At 38.3% G+C, this 19,121-nt stretch overlaps 1 long non-coding RNA gene and 1 pseudogene across 1 annotated transcript in view; one reads left to right on the forward strand and one right to left on the reverse strand.

Moving 5' to 3' along the window:
• Nucleotides 1–11,462, reverse strand: part of LOC103668276 — a 258,377-nt gene extending 246,915 nt beyond the window's left edge. The window contains exons 1-3 of the long non-coding RNA XR_005835593.1: nucleotides 11,342–11,462; nucleotides 10,701–10,805; nucleotides 8,950–9,066 (exon numbers count right to left, since the gene is read on the reverse strand). This is a non-coding gene — a long non-coding RNA (uncharacterized LOC103668276). The remainder of the gene's footprint in view (nucleotides 1–8,949; nucleotides 9,067–10,700; nucleotides 10,806–11,341) is intronic.
• On the forward strand, nucleotides 10,123–10,684 carry LOC103668190 (annotated as a pseudogene).
• Nucleotides 11,463–19,121: the final 7,659 nt, after the last annotated feature.

Consider the following 19,121-nt stretch of genomic DNA (forward strand, 5'->3'; position numbering starts at 1 on the left):
ATTACAAAGAAAAATACAATTATTTTACGCTGGCGAATTCTGGCAGAGAAGCACTTTAACAAACTTCAGAAAACATATGCATACGTATGCATATACATACACGCAGAGAGAATGATAGTGTAAAAGGGCAAAATCATATATAAAAAATTGGTGAACTTGGTGACAGACTTATGGACGACCTGTACTATTTTTGTACCTTTTCTCTTTGAATTCATATTAAAATTAAAAGTGAAAAAAATAAAACGACAGAAAGGTCATTTACACCATAGAAGTGTATATCCACTGCAGCCCATCTCTCCAACTGATTGCAACAAGATCTCTGGACAAAATATAAAAAAACTAAGGGCTCCGAAAAGTAAACAAAAGCAAGGAAATTGCAGCGGAGAGGTTCAAAACATGGTAAAACCACCTCGTAAGAGGATTCTGCATTCAGCTTGTTTCATGAGTGTCTTTAGAATCTTGCTTTATTATTGCATAAAACTGGAAACCATACACAATCTATCATGGTTGTAGTTTATTGGAAAAAAAGCAAAGGTAAATTTCATGTAAAGGGATTAAACTCAAAGAAAGTTTGGCAAACAGATACACATCGCTTATTGTTGAAGTAAAAAAAAATAAAGGCTATGTTTTGTATGTATTTTATTATTCCTCATTTTAACAACTTCTTCAACTAGCTAAAGACTTTTGGCTGTAATCATGTGATATGAAAGAGTGTCTACCCTATTAATAAATTCATCCAGCAGCAAAGATAATTTTAAAATTCGGTTGCTAGAATATGCACATTTGCAAAATTTCAAGAAGATTGTGCTTAAACAGTGTATTGCACTTTCCAACTTTAACAAAAGGAATTGCTTAAATATTTTATTGCATGTCAACATCTGTTAGATTAAAATTAACTTGAAAATGTAATATTACAGAAGATTAAAAATGCCAAGATGTCAAAGTAAATGCTAGCCCTTTTGGTTTTGAATGCCTATGCTTTTTAATACTCAGAGAAACGTTGGCTATTTAACAAAATGGTGAGTCGCTATTCTATCAGAATTTCTGGAAATGCCCAAGTATAATTTTTCAACAAAAGCATAGGAAAAATATAAGTTTAAATTCAAATATAAAAGATTTAAATTTCATTATTGAGTATTATCATTATTACTTGATTTTTACCAAGCATTGTGACCATAATTTCTACATGATTAAGATCACTTTTTTTTGAGAGAGAGAGAGAGAGGGGCAGGGCGAGAGGAAGAGAGAGAATCCCAAGCAGGCTCCACATCCAGCACGAAGCATGACGTGAGGCTCAATCTCACAAACCTGAGATCATGACCCGAGCCACAATCAAGAGTTGGACGCTTAATCAACTGAGCCACGCAGGCGCAACCCCCCCCCCTTTCTTTTTCAGAGAAAGAGAGAAATAGAAAGTAAAATCACTCTTACTGAGAGGAGATCTTGAAAATGTGCTGCTTTCGTGGAAGTATATGAAAGTACTGGATCTGGAGAAAGAAATTACTTTGATAATAGGAAGCAAACATTAAGATGCAGATCCTCGTTAAGAACCAATCATAAGGGGCGCCTGGGTAGCTCAGTTGTTAAGCGTCTGCCTTCGGCTCAGGGCGTGATCCTGGCCTTCTGGGATCAAGCCCCATATCAGGCTCCTCCACTGGGAGCCCACTTCTTCCTCTCCCACTCCCCCTGCTTGTGTTCCCTCTCTCACTGGCTGTCTCTCTCTGTCAAATAAATAAATAAAATCTTTAAAAAAAAAATCATAAATTATGACTCAAAATCCCACATGGTTGCGGGAAGAGAAGACCAAGAATTGAGTAAGTTTTGTCCTGAATGACTTGATGGATAAGATACAAGACAGGTTGGAACAGGCTAAATTCTAAAGTGATGTTTCCAAATACCTAGGGATGACTTTAATCATCATTATAATATTTAACATGAGGAGCTAGTCTATATGTAATTTCGAGATCCTCTAATACTTAAAAATTGCATGACATTTGCAGGCTATACTTGATGACGGTGGTGAAGACTAGGATAAGGGTATCCAACATATTTAATTGTTTCTGATTCTTGGTGTTCTGAAAAACACCCCAGCTTCCTCATCAAACCGAATGCACTTAAGTTGTATTACTTAGTAGGGCTTTTGCTTTTTAAAATCTAAATTTTACATAATCCGAGCCCACTCTTTTTTCTTATATCCTTATAAACTTAGAACGTGCTTTCAACAAACAATAATCAGTCATGAATTGTTTCAAATTCATTTTTCTTCATTCCTTTCTGCAACATCTCCAAAATCCTTTGGGATCCAACACCTCTAGGTTTGGATTTGAAACCTCAACAGCCCAAGCCTCAACCTCCGTAACTGTTATGTCTTCGCATCCCTCATTTATTCTGCTCTCCCTGGTGTATTTTTCAGATGCTGGTGCTTCACGTCTTTAAAATGCAACTAGATTTTTAAACCTAGCTGATCCCCCCAGAGCTTCCCTCAACAAAGACTTATGGAGCCACCTGGGATCAGTACAGAAGACATGCTAATAACACAGAACAGCCTCAAGACTTCACTGGGGCCGTATCCAAAAAGGGCATGTAAACCCTTATTGGAGAGGCCACTGTGGGGGGGGGCAGGGCGGGGAGGAGTTAGAGTTCTGTGAAAAGAAGGGGAAGTGTTGAACCCCCAAGTCAAGGAAATAGATGTTCAAAACAGTGACACAGGTAGATTTGAATAAAATTCATCAATTAGATTTGAATATAAACAAAAGACAGCAGAAAATATTTTTAAAAATTTCTATGTAATGCTGAAGAATTAAAAACACAACATTCAGTAAAAATATGTACTTGACCTATATGAGAAAAACAACACCTACCAATTAACCCCTATATAAAGGTAAGGCTTAATTAGGCATTAAATATTTGAGTTATTTTCTTTTTTTGATGATTTTATTTTTAAGTAATCTCTACATCTAATGTGGGACTTGAACTCATAACCCTTAGATTAAGAGTTGCATGCTCTACCGATTGAGCCAACCAGGTGCCCCCACATGAGTTAGATTCTTTTTTTTTCTTTTTTTTTTTTTTTTAAAGATTTTATTTATTTATTTATTTGACAGAGAGACAGCCAGTGAGAGAGAGGGAACACAAGCAGGAGGGGAGAGGAAGAAGCAGGCTCCCAGTGGAGGAGCCTGATATGGGGCTTGATCCCAGAAGGCCAGGATCACGCCCTGAGCTGAAGGCAGACGCTTAACGACTGAGCCACCCAGGCGCCCCTAGATTCTTAATATAAAATAGATTAGTGCCATTAGCCACAAAGTGTACCAAAACAAAGCCATTTCATAATTATGAGACTTGAATGTAATCTAATCTAAGGATGAGTCTACAGTCTAGTATAGATTACAAAAAATCTTTAATTCTTAAACTGAAAGCTGACAAATTGCATTCTAATGAGCAGAGTGCTTTATTTGTATATAAACTTTAACAATTTTTTAATTTCTTTTTTTAAAGATTTATTTGTTTATTTGAGAGAGAGAGAGAGAGAAAGAAAGAAAGCACGAGCCGGAGGGGCAGAGGGAGAGAGAGAATCTCAAGCAGACTCCCTGCTGAGCACGGAGACCAACTTGGGGTTCAATCACACAACTCTGAGATCATGACCTGAGCAAAAATCAAGAGTCAGACACTCAACCAAATGAGCCACCCAGGCGCCCCTGTTCTTTTTAAACACTGTTTTGGCAATTCTAGTTCTTTTGCATTTCCATATAAAATATAGGATCAGCTTACCGATTTCTACCTAAAAGCCCAATGAGATTTTTTTTTTTTAAAGATTTTATCCATGACTATCCACTTGCTAAAACAAATATATTCTTAAGTAAATTTTTCAATCACTATAAAATATATCTTCTTTGTGATAAAACAACAACAACAACAACAACAACAACAGTGAGTTACCAAGCTGTTAGGGCAATGCATCATCATAATGATAAAACAAATTACTGTCCTTGGTAAATTCAATGAACACCATTTAAGTGGAGGATGGAAGCCAGATAGAAATTACTAATAGAGATAAAGCAGGGAGTTAGCAATGTCCTTTGGAATTGAATATGTGCACGTTAACGGGCATTATCAGCCTTCCATGTTTTTAAGAAAGATATATTAGGCACCATTCAGTACTCTCAGGGAAAACCTTTAAGGAGTTTTATAAAGTATGATTTGTCATACCTAGTTTTATTGTGAATATTTATCATGAAGCGTTAACATCATGTTCTAAAATAATCACAACAGAATAAAGCACATCGGTCCGTCAGCACACATTTATTCAGCAACTGTGTGTTTGATGCGTAAGGCGCCATCAAAGTCAAAGCTTTTTCAGCTCTTACGGCTGAAGTTTGCTCAGTTTTCCCTCATGCAGTTCTTCATAATATTTTAGGACATCAAAAACTGTTAAGCTGGTAATGAAGGAACATTCCCTGTTTTAAAATTTGTTAATGAAGTAGATTATAATACATAAAAGGACATTATTTCCTAAGTTTTCATCTCAATAAATCTTCACCAAATATACAACTATATGACCAACACCAGATAAGAAAGGGCATTACACACAATCCAGAAGCTTCTTATTCTCCCTGCCAGTCATTCCACCTCTTTGATTAACTACTAGCCTTTATCTAACAGAACAGATAAGCTTTTCCATGATGCCACACACTTTATATAATAGAATCATACAGTATGGGCTCTTCTGTTACTGGCTTCTTAAATATTATGTTTGTAGGATTCCTCCACATGACTGCATGTAACTGTAGATTGTTCATTTTCATTGCTACGTAGTATTCCATTGTGAGGAGAGGTGGATAGATAGAATACACACACACACACACACACACACACACACACAGAGTTCTCACTGTATTTATTGATTTCTCTTTTGGAAATTTGAATGGTTTCAGTTTGAGGCTTATACAAGTAGTGATGCTAAGAACATTCTAATGTATACCTTTGGTGAATAGATAAGTATATAATTAGAAATGAAATTGCTAGGTCATATATCCTTATCAATTTGTAAATACATTTTCAAAATGGAAAAACGGGGAAAAACCCCAAGTAATAAAAAAAATCATTTAAAAGCTCACCATTTAAAAAAAAAAACATACAAAGTAAAAATTTAACTCTACCCTATTTCTCACCCCGTGCCAGACAACCACATTTAGCAACCTGCTACGACTCATCCAGACTTTCTCTGTGCTACGCAGAATTTAAAAAGGTAGAGCAACCATTAAAAGTGACAGTCAGGAGTGAAATTGTACCAAGTGTTGAGTGAGAATGTTAATTCGCATTTCAAAAATACCTCATCACCAAAGTACAGGCAGTATTTCTGACCACATCATAGCAACTGAACTGAGAAGCATACACCGTAAGATTGGGAGCCTATTGCTATCTTCACCAGCAGATAGCCAACAGCTCAAGAAATGAGTTTACTGACATTTTAAGGTGCTTTCAATGAGCTCATAATTTGAATTGCATTCAACTGTGATCTCTGACAGCTATAGCAAAGTTTTACAGTTTTATGGGTCTTTATCATACGGGCATCTACATGAAAGCACTTGTGGCTCAAATTCTAGCAGACACACGTCACGAGAAAAAATACACTTGAATTCATCATCTTGAATTCTCTATGTGCATCCATATTCAGTGTTTTTAAAAAAAGTAAATACAAATATTTGGCATATCTCTTCATACAAAGAAATACATACATTTTCACAGTGAGATCCTTCCTTAAAAAACAAAAACAAAAACAAAACCCAAAAAAACCCCACTTTCTTTTCTGATAGACAATTAAATATTTTTAAAGACTCCTACCACTTTAAATGTGCAATGACCTCATCATTCTCATCTCGGTTTCTTGCTTATAGAAAAAGCAGTTCCGTTTTCTCCCACTATTTAAATTTCAAGTAAAAACAACGGCTCTTCTTTGAACCTCACCTAGGTCTCTTACTTCTCTCTACCCTCCTCCTCCTCTACGGTGAAATTTCCTGAAGCTTTTGAAATATCAAAAGAGAAGAGATGGTATTATCTTCTTTTTTAATTTTAGACTCAACTACAGATATTTTGAAACATCTTTGTGCTTTTAGATAAATCACTGCACTGTGCAAATGGTTAATTCCTCCAAAAAATCCTTAGAAGTGTCTTGTTACCTAAGGTAAGCTCCCCCGCCCCCCGTCTCTTTCTCCTGAAGTTACCTGCACACGCAAATTTTAGTTTAAAATTGACATCTGAGGGTTTTAAGAACAATTCCCACTGAGGCCTGACTGAAGAGTATTTTTTTAAAAAGATTTTTAATTTATTTATTTGACAGAAAGAGAGAGAGAGACAGAGAGAACAAGCAGGGGAGCAGCAGAGGGAGAGGGAGAAGCAGGCCTCCTGCTGAGCAAGGAGCCTGACATGGGGCTCGATCCCAGGAGCCTGGGATCATGACCTGAGCCGAAGGCCGATGCTTCACCAACTGAGCCATCTAGGCGCCCCTGAAGAGTATTTTTAAGAAAAGTACATATTCCTTTACACCCCAAATTTATTGAGTGCTTACATATGCCACATCCTAAACCAAGGGCTTTATATCTATAAATTCATTTAATCCTCACCCCTCAAAAGGAAGGAAAGCTACAAGATAAATACCTCTACTATTGCGGTTGATATTCCTATTTAATAAATAAGGAAAATAGGAAATAGTGCAGTTAAGTAACTCTCCTAAGACCATGTACTATCGAAGACTGGGGCCAGGATCTGATCCCATGCAGAATGACAACAAAGTTCACCACCAAACCCTGTAGTGTCCCAATTCATGTGTATGTCTGTATATTCAAAATACTTCTAATTTATTCACTGCTGCCACACAGAACTTGAAAAAACAGTAAGAAATAGCTTCAATGCCCAAGATCAAGAATGATTATTTCTCCAAAGCTCCAATGTCCCTGGAGATGGGTTTGTCAAAAAACTAAGATGACCCATTGACACCAACATCTTAAGACCAATGGCCCCTACAGGTGGGTTCAAAAAGAAGATGGGACAAGTTAGGCACCCCAAGTCCAGGACAAAGATCACAACTTGCAGATGTGCAGTCCTTGAAGGGGAAGAGCGAAGTGTGTACAGGATTCAGGGAAAGCACATACAAAAAAGATAGGAATTAGATAGAGGGTGGGAAGCAAACAAAGAACAGAACAGATGACCAGTACTTAATGCTCAGAAAGGGTACTTGCTAACCTACCACAAGAGGCCTACATTTCCTACTCAAGCCCCAAGAGCCAATGCTCAATAAGCCTGCCTCAACACTGCTGGGAGGTAATGACATACTTGTGATATGTGGGGGCAAGAAGCCAACCCCATTTAGGAAGAAGTTTTCCTAATGCCAGGCTAGCATGGGAGTCCTGGAAAACAGATGTGATGCGCTTAAAGTGGGACAAAGGTGCAAACTGCTGTATCAGAGCCACTCCAGGGAGACTTCCCCTACTTAGCAGTTTGACCTTGGGCCGGTCCTGAGGAATACTCACTATTAGTGGGAGTTCGTCAAATTTAGGGATGCATGTCTGTCGAAAGAACTTGGTTATCCCCCCTCCACTGCCTTTTCCATCTCTTTTCCAATCAGAAATCAGTAGAGGAAGATCTAAAAAGAGGCTTACGGTCGAGAGGCTGAATTCCTTGGCAAGTCTAGAAGAGCCACGGCCGAATGGAAGGGGACTAGGACATGGAGAGGAGACGTGTCCACTGAACAAAAGGGATCTATTCAGACCAGCAGATCACGGTGTCCAAGCTGCACAACGTTCCAGGGCAAATGACGTCATAATTGGGGACCTCGGTTTTCTTATGTGGAAAAATAAAAGTGTCACAATGCCTTCTTCACAGGGTTATGAGAAATTTAAATAAGACATGGCACAGTATTTGGCCTATCTCAGGTACTCAGAGATGTCAGCTGACTCCCGCTCTCCTTTCTCGGAGCACTGTACAAATGTTTATGCCTGTCTTCAGGCCTAATTTACTTCCTCCTATGCATTAAACTGATTTCTACGCGCATCTTATCTCCTGCGCTAGCATGCAAGCTCACGGAGAGTAGGATATATGCCCTATTCGTGAGTATCTTTCTTAGCTGGCATTTAGTAAGTGTTTCTTTGGATGGATAAGTTTAATAAGAGAAGAGACCACTGAAAGACAATGGAGCTTATACTAATCAGGCAAGTGAAGATCGGGAATGGAGATGTTCCAGGAAATATCTGGATATTTCAACCAGTGGGAAAAAAGAGTCAGAAAAGCCCTTTTAAGTGATGGAGGTACCCATGGAATATGTTCATGGGAACTAGGCAAGATGCTAGAGTGGGACACTAGACTGGGTTTTAAGTTTATGACTTGAGTATAGTTGAACAAGTAAACATCAAATTACTGGGGAAAATGGGAGGAAATAAGTGAAGATAGACATAATTTCCACATTAATAAAAATAAACACTTTTTAGAAGTAATGACTATAGTTCTGGAGTTAGTGAATTCTAGGATTGAATCCTCAGTCAGTTATTAGTTGGTTAAGTGTGGGCAAATTATATAATTTCTCATGTATAATATATGCAGAATAATAGTACCTACTTCAGGGAGATAATGAGGCATTAAATAAGATAATTTATGCTAAAGCACTTAGCCCAGGGGCAGCAATATAAGTGCCCAAGAAATGTCAGCTTTAACAATAATACTTACCATTATTGCTTTCATTTTACAAATGAAAAATACAGCCTCTCTGGGAAGTAGTTTTCCCAAGGTCACATAGCTAGTAAGTGTTGGAACCTGGAATTAAGCCCGGGTTGGACGGTGAGCAAAGCCCATACTCTTTCCACCATATTGTGTCAGACTTACAATAGAAGCTCAGGGTTTGGACACATGAACAAAACAAGAGAATAATTCTTAGAAGGGCAGAGTTGGCACAGGACTAACCTTGTTGGCGATATGGCTTCCTCTGAGCTGCTCTGGCCTGACGTAGGGATTAGTCTCATAGTCAGCGTAAGGAAGGCTTCAACCTGAGGTCTCTGGTCCTGAACCCAACCACGAGGGCTGGAAAGGGGTAAAAACAGGGAGTCAGTCTGGTCACTTCGATCTTCCTTCAATCTTCCTGATAATTGAGCAATCTAGAAGTCAGGACAATATTAACATAACTGGTGAGTATTTATTGTGAAGAGGTGAAATAGTGTAGTGAGAAAGAGTATGGGCCTTCTACTAATACAGACAGGGTTTGAAGTTCAGGATCTTCCACTTATTAACTCAAACTTTGGGTGAGTTATTTAACATCTTTTGGGTTCAGTTTCCCCACCTGTAAAATGACAAAATTAAAAGTAAAAACCACATAAGGTAGCTCTGAAAGTTAGATGTAATAGCGTACACACTACTTTGAGTAAATGGTAGCAATTTGGGACACATTATGAGCGCCCACCCATACATGGTTCCGGCTCTAAGGAGAGCTCCAGCCAGTCAAATGTAAATGGAAGTGACATGAGTAACTTAGTGAGGAAAGAGTGAAAAACACCCTGTCCAGCCTCCGGCTCTCTCCTCCCCTGCTGCGGCAACCCTGGGAGACCATGCTGACTCAGCATTATGACAAGTTCGTGCCTCTTTCCCAGCCTGGGTCTCTCAGTAACAACGCGGCACTGGGTTCCTCCTTGCCCTACTTCGGATGTGGGCTTTCAGTGAGAAATAGAACACTGCATCGCCACTGAGATTTAGCAGTCACCACACTGCCCTAGGAGACCGCAGTCTGCCCTGACGCAGGTATTACCATCATCACCCATTATCATTGTACTGGTCATTACCATTTCCTTGGTAAACACCACTATACTTAGTATATTTTATGTTATAAATTTTGCTCTATTTTACAACATACTGAGTGTAAATTAAACTAAATATAGTTTGGTAAATACTAAATGTTTTTAAATATTCTATCACCTTTAACTCTCTAAATTATGGGACAGTGCAGTTCCATACTATAGACAATTCAAGAGGCGAGAGTTAATCAAATATGTCCCTTGTAGCTTCTCTTCGCCCACTCCTCCCTACCCCCGAGCGGTGCTCTGGCCGCCCCACGTTCGCGCAGAGCTCCCAGCTCCTGCTAAGCTAGCCCCCCGTCCTTTTCCTCTAGCCACCATCATGGTCATCTCCCGGGACTTCATCCGCTGGGATGAGCTGCCGTCCGCCATCTGCAAGATCCGGGAGATGACACAGGGGCTGTGCCTGGAGGTGGAGGGGAGGATGGTCAGGAGGACAGACGGTCCCACTGATGCCTCGCTCATTGGCGGAAATGCGTCCACAGAAGGCCCCGAGGGTGAAGGCACAGAAAGCACAGTCATCACTGGTGTTGATACTGTCCCGAACCGTCACTGGCAGAAAGCGGCTGCACCAAAGCAGCCTACGAGAAGTACGTCAAAGATTACACGAACTCGAGCAAAGCAAACTTGAAGAACAGAGGCCAGAAAGAGCAAAACCTTTTAACGACAGGGGCTACAGAACACATCAAGCACATCCACGTTATTGGCAAAAACTCCCCGTTCTTTATTGAGGGTAACGTGAACCGAGATGGCATGGCTGCTCTGCTGGACTGTTCTGAGGGTGGTGTGACCCCATATGGGATTTCCTTTAAGGATGGTGTGCAAATGGAAAAATGTTAACGAACTGGCCTCGTACTTTGGATGTATCACCTGTTGTCATAACCGGCTGCTGCTCTCCATCCACACGACACCAGGACCTAGACGAACGGGACTGATGTCATCTTGAGTTCTTGATTTATTTTCACCTTGATTTATCTGGAGTGGAGGCATTGTTTTTAAGAAACAAAAACATGTCCTGAAGGTTGTCTAAAATAAGAATGCATTTAAACTAAAAAAACACACACAAATATATCAGGTTGTAAAATAATCTCAAAAAAGTCTATCAAATGTACATATGGCAAAAACTCAAATTCTCAAATGGAGTAAATTTACTTGAAATATTGATTTTACCTAAACTTAAAAATCTATTCCTAAGATACAGAATACACTTACTTCATTTTTAAAGCAGCTATCGGAAACTTAAAATGAGTAATGAATTGTGTTCGGTGTTGAATTATACAATGATAATTACAGTAAAGGCACAAACAAGTAAACTTTACACCATTCTGATAAGACAGTCAAGTCTGAAACCACGGGGTAAGAAGAAACGAGATGCAAATAAGATGATGTTAGATTTTTAATTTTATCTGATATTATCAAATGACAGCATTATACTACCTATTGAGGTATATATTTTGCATCAAAGAACACCATATGCTTTAGGAAATAACTCCCAAATCTCAGTAACTTACCCAGTCAATGTTTATTTCTCATTTCTATGAAGTCGAATGTAGACGTTCCTGGTCAGGAGGTTCTCCTTCAAGTGGTGACTCAGGAATCCAGTTTCTAATCATCCAGTGGCTGTGTGTCTGGATGGCTGATAAAGAGAAAGAGCACGCAGAATGGTAAGAAAAAATTAAGCGTCCAGGCCTAGAAATGTAGCCCAATATAATGCCCAGAGTGTCAAAAGGCTCCACCCATATGCAAGGATGTTTAAATAATACACATTAATATGCAATGAATATGTGCAGAAATGAAATTTTTATATTAGTATTAAATATAGTATTTAAACTTTGAAAAATGAGACTAAGGGTCCTCCCAAAATACAGAACAAGTGATAACATCCTAAAAAGTATGGGAAAATGTTAAGTGGGATGCAGAATAAATCCAGAATTTTCAATATCCATAAAAAAGGACTTTCAAAAAGACAATTGAGAGAGAAAATACAATGCCTAGCCAATCTCTTCAAACTGAAAATATTCATAATATTCTAGATTGAAACAGCCAAAAACTACGACGTGAAGCAAGATTAAAAAAACCATTCCTAGGCATATATAAGGGTGTAATTTCAGACCAAGGACAGAGGGAAAAGCCAGATTACTTATAATAATCTAAAAATTTGGCTTTAGGCTTCTAGTCAAAAACACTACAAATAAAAAGTCTGTGAAGAGAGCTTAAAATCAGGAGAGAGAAAAAGAGACAAACTTTGAATATACAATTATACATCTCATTAAAGAATGAGAGAAATAAAAATATATTCATACATACCAGAACCCAAACACACGACCACTCATGAACGCTTTCTGAAAGAGCTAATAAAAGATGTGTCCCAACAGTAACAACAAAAAAAACTAAGTAACAGGATGCAAGAAGCAATGGTAAACAAAGCAAAACAAAATTCAGGAAACTCACTGCGAAATTTAAGTATTTATTTTAAAATATCAAGTTTATAAAAATCTGTAACTAAAATACTGAGTAGTAGGCAGCATTAGATTTTGAAAAGACAAAAGGAAAGAGTGGACAGTAGTGAAACCATGTTGACTGTTTTGTCTTTTTGCTGGGGAGTTATAATTACACATTTAATAGAAAATTATAAGAATTTAGGGGTGCCTATGTGGCTCAGTTGGTTGAGCGACTGCCTTCGGCTCAGGTCATGATCCAGGATCAGGTCCCGTGTCAGGCTCCCTGCTCAGTGGGGAGTCTGTTTCTCCTTCTGACCCTCTCCCCTCTCATTGCTCTCTCTCTCTCTCTCTCTCTGTCAATCTCTCTCAAATAAAATCTCAAAAAAAGAAAACTGTAATAATTTTAATATTTGAAAATTTAAGAGAAATCTGCAGAATAAAAATTAGAATATTAGAAAATTAGAATAGAATGGAAAATTCGCCATTTGAAAACAAAAGATAAAGAGAAACAAATTCAATAAATCCAACAAAAAGCCAAAAAGGGAGGAAGGAGCAACCATAGAAAGCACACTGCTCCAGAGAAGGAAATAAGAGAAGTTGACAAAATTAAATTAAAAGCATAGGTGATATGAAAGTCTCAAAATCTCCCCTTAAGTCCTCATAATGGATTTAAAACAAACACGGAAAAACAACTTTGGTAGGTTGAATATAAGGGAAGAGGAAAATACACCCCAAAACAATTAAAAATTAATAATGTAGATATATTATTAGGCAAAACAAATCATCAGTATAATGGGGAGTATCATTGCACACTGACAAATGGAGTGGTTTATCAGAAAGATAAGACAGGAATTTTATTCACTAAACAAAATCATTTTTAAATGTGTAAAGCATCAACCCATAAAATCACATGGACAATTTAGTAAATTCACAGTAATTGTGGGAGACATTAAAAGGACTCTTTCGGAACTCGTAAGGTCAGGGGCACAAAAAAACCCAAGAAAGCTTGAAAACTTGAATCACATTAACAAGCTTGACTATGCATGTAGTTACAGAACGGCAATCCAATCAAACATAGTGTTCTCAAATGTGTATATTTATAAAAATATACTAAGCGCTCAACTACAGAACTCAGCAGTCCAGAAGAAGAAGTATCACACAACAGAAATCAACAATCAAAATGGCAGCCCAAAACAATGTACCTCGAGATGTGATAACATCCTTCTAAATGACTCGTAAGAATCCATAATGGAAATTTAAAATGATTTAGAACTAAATGACAACCCAAAGCGCATATATCCCAAACTGTTGGATGTAGCAACTGATGCTCACTGGGAAGTTCACATCCTTAAATAGGTAAGTTAGGAAAAAAAAAATTCTAAAGAGAGAGAAAAGTAGGTAACTAAGCTACTAACTTGAGCTGAAAAAAAATCAACAAAACAAACTTAAAATCAAAGGAACAAATTAAGAGGAAAGCAGAAATCAGCAGAGTAGAATTTTTAATAAATTGTCATAAACATTAAAAATCTGAATATTTAGAAAAATGAATAAAATTGGCAAGGGTACTGGTACTTCTTAAGCCACTTCTCATGGCATATAGGCGCGTCTTTCCTTCAGGCTGTTACTACAAAAATCAGTACAACTGGTAGTACTGTCACCTTCATTTGATTTCACCGCTAGAAAAAAGGAAGATGGGAAGCCCTCTTATCTTCTCAGGGGGGTGCATTAACAACCATGCTCTTACTTCTCCCCCAGGTAATCTTAGATACTAATTCCTTCTCAACTGCCATTTAAAACAAGGCCTAAGGGGCGCCTGGATGGCTCAGTCCATTAAATGCCCGACTTCAGCTCAGGTCATAATTTAAGGTCCTGGGATAGAGCCCCAAATCAGGCTCCGCAATCAGCAGGGAGTGTGCTTCTCCTTCTCCCTCTTCTCCTGCATCCCCCCTCCACTCATGCTCGCGCGCTCTCTCTCTCTCTCAAATAAATAAATAAAATCTTAAAAAAAATAAAATAAATGAAACAAGGCCAAAATTAAACTATAAATAGTGGGAGGCTAAGAAAAAAGCCTTTAATTTGGACTTCATAGTAACCGAAAATTAGTAAAATATGTCTATTTGATTTTATAAATAACACTTAGAATTTGGTTGCAATTCTGACATACTTGTTCGAAAAAACCAAGAATGAGCTAAGTCCAAATTTTCTTTTTGCTAAGCAATTTCAATAGAACTACATAATGTAATAAGACATCTTCCACCTCAGTTTCAATTTTAGATGGCTCTTCAAGTTAAAACTTTTAAAGAGGATCATTTCTAGGAACTATCTGAGAGCTTTATCCTTATTTCAAATGTACTCTATCGATCCTTTATTATTCAAGTCATTCCTTTCTGAAAGGCTTTTGCAACTGTTTTAAGTTGTGATTTCAATTCCTCTTTGCAGCTTGTGACAATCAGGCAAGACCAAGAGAACATACACTAGTCTTAAGCAGAGAAGGATTTGGGAGGTTGGGGAGAGCTAATCCCGTAACTCTTCTTTTTTCCTGTTTTATTGACATAGAACTGACAGACAACACTGTGTAAGTTTCAGGTCTATGACATAGTGATTTGATAGATGCATATATTGCTAAATGATTAGTACTGCCCATCCTTCTCAAGCTCTTCCAAGAAACTGATGAGGTGGGAACCCTCCCAAACTCATTTTTATAAGGCCAGCATTACCCTGATAGAAAAGCCAGAGAAGGACATTACACAAAGAAAAAAACCCTACAGGCCAGCATTCCTGATGAATATAAATGTCAAGATTCTCAACAAGATACTAGCAAATCAAATTCGGCAGCACATTTAAAAAAAAAAATACACCACGATCAAGTGGGATTCATCCCTGGGAAGTGAAACTGGTCCAATACATACAAATCAATCAATGTGATACACCACAGTAACGGAATGAAAGATAAAAATCATATCATCTTAACATAGGCCAAAGAAGCATTTGACAAAATTCGACATCCGTTTATGATAATAAGAAAAAAAAAACCACCTCTTAACAAAGTTAATATACTTCAACATAGTAAAGGCCATATATACTTCCCTCTTTATTAGCAGACATTTTTACTGTTACACTCACTTTCATTTTCCTATAATAAAACCAAAGAGGGGACTCTGCTGACGAACGCCCAGATCACTAAGACCTGCTATACTCAGTTACCCTTAGCACATTTATAGACTGCTAAAGGTAGACCAGAGCATCTAGAAGAACATCTAACAATGACATATATGTGGATACAAATGGGGTAAATATCTGTCAGTTGTGGGTCAGTTTTGATTTATCTCCTTGTCATGGGTCTTATTTCTCTGCCTATTTGCATGCCTGGTAAATTTTGATTTTAGACACTGTGCTTCTTGCCTTGCTGGGAGCTGGATATTCTTGGATTCCTAAAATAGTCTTCAATTTTGTTCTGGGGTACCATTAAGTTTGATCCTTTCAAATCTTCCTTTTACGACTAGTTTGGCAGGAAGAGATGAGTACTCAGTATAGGGCTTATCATTCCTCCCTACTAAGAGAAGACTTTTCTGTTTTACCTAATGCCGTATTACGTAAGTTTTCCCAGCCTGACTGATGGCAACAGGCGCTGCACCCAACACTGAGCACATATCAAGCACTTTCACCTCTAATTCTTTTAGGTTTTCATTCCCCTGTCTGGCGTAGTTTCTTCATATGCATGTGTTGTTCAGTAGTCAGCTCAGTACTTTAGTGGGATCCTTTGCAGATCTTTGGAGTTCTTGCTCAATGAAGCTCTCACCTCTCTGATGCTCTATACCCCAAACTCAAGTCACCTCAGTCTCCCAGGACCTCAAATTACCAAGTCCACTGGATTCTGCCTGGGCTTCCAGCCCCACAATGGCACCATAGCCTGGAAACCCTCTGAAGATAGTAAGCTAAGCCAATCATATGGCTCTCATCATTTGTTTCTTATTCTTCTGTTGCCTGATCTCTATAACCAGAGTTCCATTTTTTCCCTTTTTACTGCTGTTTCAAGCACAAGAATAAATCAAGTCCCTGTTATTTCTTCTGAAGTCTTCTGTATTCAGTTTTACAACAGTAAAAGAGAAGCATGAAGAGAGTATCTATCTACACATGCATCTGTGTGTGTTTGTGTACGATGCACATTTTATTGTTTATTTTTATATATATTTAAAGAACTATTTATTTTAGAGAGAGAGAGAGAGGGAGGGAGGGAGAAGAGCACATGAGCGGGGGCAAGGGGCAGAGGGAGAGGGAGAGAGAGAATCTCAAGCAGAGTCCACGCTGAGTGCAGAGCCCCACATGGGGCTCGATCTCAAGACCCTGAAATCACGACCTGAGCCAAAAGCAAGAGTCAAACGCTCAACAGACTGAGCCACCCAGGTGCCCCGAGAAGTGCATTTTATTTATTTTTTAAACAATTTTTATTTATTTGAGAGACAGAGCCAGAGAGAGCGCATAAGTAGGGGCAACAGCAGAGAGAGAGGGAGAAGCTGAGCAGGGAGCCCTATGTGGGGCTTGATCCTGGGACGCTAGGATCATGACCTGAGCCGAAGGCAGAAACTTAACCGAGGGAGCCACCCAGGCACCCCAGGATGTGCATTTTAAATCTGAATGCCCTGGGTGGCTTTGTTTTTTCTAGAGACTGTTAGATCTTTTCCAGTGTGACCACTAAAGCCACTTCAATCAGCTGCTGATGATTTGGCCATGGCTGCTACAATCACCTCCTGTTCAGGGAGCAACTTTTATGTCCTTTTCTCTCTCTGAACTTAATAGTTGTTTTAAGCTGCTCCCAAGAGGAGATACCTGGATGTAGCTTAGAGTTTGGACCCAGTGTCTCTGGGAGGTACTAGAGCAGAAGCACATGGGACCACTAAGCATCACATAATAATGCCAGGATTGTCATTCCCCAAAGACCCCAGGCAACTTTCCCACACGGTGAGGAAGCTTTCTCTCCCTGGTCTTTGTTCATGACTTTCTTACATTCCCAGAATTCTAGCATCATTATCAAATAATTAGTCCATAGACTGTATTTTCAGATTAAACATCTTGCTCCTCCCACCTTACCTCACCTGGATTCCTCACTATGGTGAAAGTACAGAATTTATATATTTTAAATGCCTTGGTTCTTTCTATGTAAATGGGTACTTCCTGTATGTGAGGTATTTTCTTGATGAATAATGTAAGATAAAGTTTTTCCCACGTGAAAGGGAGATTCTAACTGTTGAAAATGTAAAGTCTGTTTATGATCACAATCCATGGAGACAGCATTTTATTGCTCTCCAAAACTAATGGAACACATTTAAAATTTCCCATGCGAAATGTATCAATTCACCTTTAATAATGTAATCGGAAATTTTATCTTCTTCTATTTGTCCCTTCCCTCTCAGTTTCAATTCCTTTTTATTCCTTTGCCCTCTAATTTTCTTGTGCATTTGAAAAAGGTTTACTTCACTGGGATCATCCTGTCCCCTTTAGCTTCTTCACCCACCTCTGGAGTGTCCCTGAAGGTACTTGACCCGGTATCTCCATAGAAAAGTACAGGTAACAACGCAAGAGTTTATTTTATTTCGCTTACCTTCTCCTAATCCATTAGTAATTGCCTAGTAGGCCCATAAAACTGAAAGCTGAGAGAGTGAATAGCACATTCGTACTTGTTTTATCTACGGAGAAATCAATCTACTTGTAAGAGTTAATTGTAGAATCGGGTAAGAAATTGGTCCACATGCCAGCGGCCTCTCACAGAGAAGTCAATTCTTTCACTTCAGGAAGATAATGCACTGACTAGTATGAGAAAAGTCTCTTTCACTTTTGGATTGTTAAGAGTATTATCAAGAAACATCGATTCAAAGCACACTCAGTAACAAATTCTGCAGATCAAACAGGAAGAGTTGTTCATCCCAGATTCATGTTATATAAACTTTTAGACTATGAGAGAGAGAGAATGAGAATGTGTGTTTTGGGTATTACTTCCAGGGGAGATACGATGATTATAAGAGCCTTTCTTTTTTGATGGATAGAGGGATCGATGGACGGACGGCATTGGAAGAGAGCATAAATTAACCTTCATACAAAGGCAGTACAGAGAAAAGTTTGAAGAGATTTACATCAAGCCCGATGTGCAGCAAATTTAGTTTTTACCACAATCTTTACTATTGATTAAAGCTGTAAACTCACTTTGGTGAGGCTAGCATGAGGGAGATAAGTGGCCAGAGACCAGGCCTGACAGCGAATCTATTAACAATGATGGGTAAAAAGCATAGATTCTGGAAATAATTAAAGAAAGAAGCCTTTAAGACCTGGCTAGGAGTCAAAATAAGTGTGAAATGAGGGAAATGAGAAATCAAGGAAGAGCTTAAAATCAAATGTTGGAGTCCTACAAGAGAAGGAACAAACAGTAATGAGGAGGAGACGTGAAGAAAATGCATTAAGTTCAATTCCCCCACAGAATCTTCCTGAGACCCAGAAAAGAGAAAAAATCCTTTCATGAAGATACTTAAAAGAGAGATATCCATTTACCTTAATTGGTCTGAAAGAAATTCTACCCAGAGCCAAGAAAGATTAACTGAAAAATATTTACAAAGTTTTATTTTCGTATGCTTATCTTGCTTTTATTATGTTTTTTTAATTGAGGTATAATGGACATGTAACATTGTATTAGCTTCAGGTGTACAACATAATGATTCAATATTTGTACATACTGAGAGAAAGTTTAGAAAATTTTTTTCTTGTGATGAGAAATTTTAAGATCTACTCTCTGGGCAACTTTCAAATATTCAATACAGTATTACTAACTATAGTCACCATGCTATACATTACATCCTAATGA

The sequence above is a fragment of the Ursus maritimus genome (assembly GCF_017311325.1).
Source record: "Ursus maritimus isolate PB19 chromosome X unlocalized genomic scaffold, ASM1731132v1 scaffold_X1, whole genome shotgun sequence".
Lineage (NCBI taxonomy): Eukaryota > Metazoa > Chordata > Mammalia > Carnivora > Ursidae > Ursus > Ursus maritimus.